The sequence below is a fragment of the Nicotiana tabacum genome, chromosome 12, assembly GCF_000715075.1.
Source record: "Nicotiana tabacum cultivar K326 chromosome 12, ASM71507v2, whole genome shotgun sequence".
NCBI classification, from domain to species: Eukaryota; Viridiplantae; Streptophyta; class Magnoliopsida; order Solanales; family Solanaceae; genus Nicotiana; species Nicotiana tabacum.
In genome coordinates, this window is record NC_134091.1 from 129,982,288 (window position 1) to 129,985,537 (window position 3,250).

At 36.3% G+C, this 3,250-nt stretch overlaps 1 long non-coding RNA gene across 1 annotated transcript; it reads right to left on the reverse strand.

Annotated features, from left to right (window-relative positions):
* Positions 1–2,666: 2,666 nt before the first annotated feature.
* LOC107812837 (uncharacterized) lies at positions 2,667–3,250 on the reverse strand. Its single transcript, XR_001654189.2, has 2 exons — positions 3,110–3,250; positions 2,667–3,000 (listed from the first exon to the last, which is right to left on the reverse strand). It is a non-coding gene; the product is annotated as an uncharacterized LOC107812837 (long non-coding RNA).

A 3,250-nucleotide genomic window follows, 5' to 3' on the forward strand; every position in this document is an offset into this window, starting at 1 on the left:
AGTATTTTCTTATAGAATTGATTCCTATAATTTTTAGTGATTGTATCGAATTATTTTTGGCTAGATCTGAGCCAGACAGAGTTGGATAATCGTGAAAAAGGTCTTCTAGTGGATTAAATTGGAGCAAGACGAGGTAAGTCTCTTGTCTAATCTTGTGAGGGAGAAATCACCCCATAGGGATTAAATTGAATAATTATTGCTAATTTCGGGGGCTACGTACGCACGAGGTGACGAGAGTCCGTGCGTAGCTATTATTAATGCTAAAGTCCGGGTAGTTTAGGACTCAAAGCATGAATTACTTGCGTAAATTATATTCTTTATTTAATTAATATTAATTGATATGAATATATTGTGAATTGTTAGATAAAGTTATTAAAGGATGGAAATCTCATATGCTTGATTTTCTATTTAAATTAATTAATTGTCAAAAGAAATTATTTTTCTTCCCGAATTTATCCTATAATAAATATACTCTCCTTCCGGAGGTACATAAAAATGTCCTCATTTCTTGTGGAGAGGGCCGACCGCCTCGGCAGGATAGATGCATCTATAGATCGTACCGCACGTCCCTCGGCAGTGTACACGACACTCTGGATCGAGCCGTACGTCCTCGGCAGAAATCATGCTTAATAATAATAATTACACGATACCTTAATAGTTTATTTCAGCTTGCGAAGCTAATTGATAAATTGAAAATCTTTAAAATTTAATGAATTATTATTCCTGTTTGTTAAGAAATTATTGTTATTCCTGTAAATGAGACTAATTGATAAATTGAAAATTTATTGAAATTAAATTGCAGCTTGTAAAGCTATTTGTTAAATTGGAAGTTTTATTGAAATTTCATGATTTAATTAATAAATTGAAAAATTGTTGCATTTGAAGGATTCTTATTATTTCTGCTAATTGAATAAAATTATTGTTGACTCTGTGAACCATGCTGATTTGAATAATTATAATTTATTCCAATTATTATTATTGACTCATAGTGAGTGTCAAAATAGGCTATCTCGTCTCTACCACTTCGAGATTAGGCTTGATACTTACTGGGTATACGTTGTTTTCGCACTCATACTGCACTTGCTGTATATTTTATTGTGTAGGTACATATATGTATAGCGGCCTTGTGGGCGCAGAGGTATGGTTAATAATTGTGGGGACATGGGTGAATTGCATTCTATATTACGATCCGCAGCTAACAGAGTCTCTTTCAGAGTTATTATATTTTCCTGTCTAATTTGTATTCTGGACAGATGCTGTATTTTATTTTTAATTCCCTAGTAAATGCTCATGCACTTGTGACACCGGGTTTTGGGAATGGTTATGAATTGTTTAGAAATTTAGCTGCAAAAAAAAAATATTTATCAGATACACTATGAGTTTTATCTCTACAATTTTATTAAAGAAATTTTTATTTCAACAATACTAAAATGGGTAATTAAGTTAATTGATTATGGTTGACTTGCCTGACAGTGGTGTCCGGCGCCATCACGGCCTTTTTGGATTTTGGGTCGTGACAGCATAATTCTCTACCACCTCCTTCAATGGAATATCTTCACCTAACATCCACCTTCCACACAAATGATTCACCTCACAATCGTCTCTAGTCCATCCACAACTTCCTTTAGCACATGCATGCCCAACAATTCACTCCCAACCCATAAATCTTATCAATTAATTCATTTTACAATCTCTACAACGGGTATTCATTTAAATTGGGAACTTATGGCTTCCAATCACCATACCATAAGTTCAAATACCTAATTCATACTCATATTCCCATAATATATCCATACATGTAAGTCTAAGGGTGTAGAATTACCTTTTGGAAGAAATCTTGCAAAACCCTCTTTTGAGTTTTTGAAGAAATTTCTTGAAGATCTAAGGATTTCATGGCGGATTGAGTTAGTTGTAGAGTGGAATTGATGGAATGCAACACCAAATTAGTAGGGATTACTCACCTTGAAGATGGGGGGAGTTGGAGGTCTTGAGAGAGTGGAGGAAAACCCCAAAGTTCAGCCAAGAAAAATGAGGTAAAATGAACCCCGAATGAATATATAGCGTTTCGGGCGCCACAGGTGGCGCTGAGGGCTGCCTGTGGCACTGGTTCCAGTAGCTGCAAGAAATCCCATCGCCAGGGACAGCGCTCCGCGCTACCCTGGGCGCTGGCGATGGGAAATGATTTTTTCTGATACGGGAATGGGCATAACTCTCCCATACGGTGTCTGGATTCGACGATTCTTTTTGTTATGGCTCCGTAATTTCAATACGAATCTAATACTTCAATCAAAACTGAATTTGGAGCTCGTTTGCTTAATGTGATACCACATATACTCAAAGAAGCGACGTCGAAATATCCTAGGTTCGATGCCGAAACATAGCAAATCAAGTCCGATTGACCTCAAATTTTGCACACAAGTCATAATGCATATGAAGTTATTCGAGACTTCAAATAGTAGAGAGGAGAGTAATTACTCAAAATGACAAGTCGTGTCGTTACAGGCACGATCCATAGATGCATCTATACTGTCGAGGCGTTCGGCCAGCATTCATAAGAAAGGAGGACATTTTCTTATGAACCTCCGGAATGAGAAAATATTATAAGGTTAACAGATAAGGATGTACAATTTCTATTAATAGTCAAGTAATTTGTACAAAAATTCAAGTATATGAAATTTCAATCTTTTACTAATTTCCTCTAATAATTTACAATATATTTCAGTACTTTAATTAAAGACAGAATACATAGGCGGCCCCATAAACTTGGGCAATATTTTTCACTCAAACACTTCAACTAATAATAGTGCCTATTGAACACTTGAAGTGAATGCAAATTGTGTCAATTAGACACAAATTGCTGACATAGCATAATGTATGTAACACCCCACTGTTGAGGCGCGTGAGAGGCATTATCTTCTGTTTTTCCAATTATTTCTCCTATCTCCTCCTTCCTCCTTTCTATTTCCACCATAGTCGTTGCTTACCACTGTGCAACCACCTCTACATTTCAAATTCAATTTCAGTGACCAAAATATTTACAAACAACACTAAAACATTTTTATTAAAAATCACTTAAACATTCAATAGAAAGAGGGCACCACAAAATTACATTCATCTTCCTCTATTATTCTCCGTCCCAACTCCTGCCATACTCTACCGCATCGCCACAACGGCACCACCGCGAACCCCAAGCCCAAATCTGTCCGCTCTTATACTTCCATCACTTCTAAGTCTCACCTTTTACCTGCAC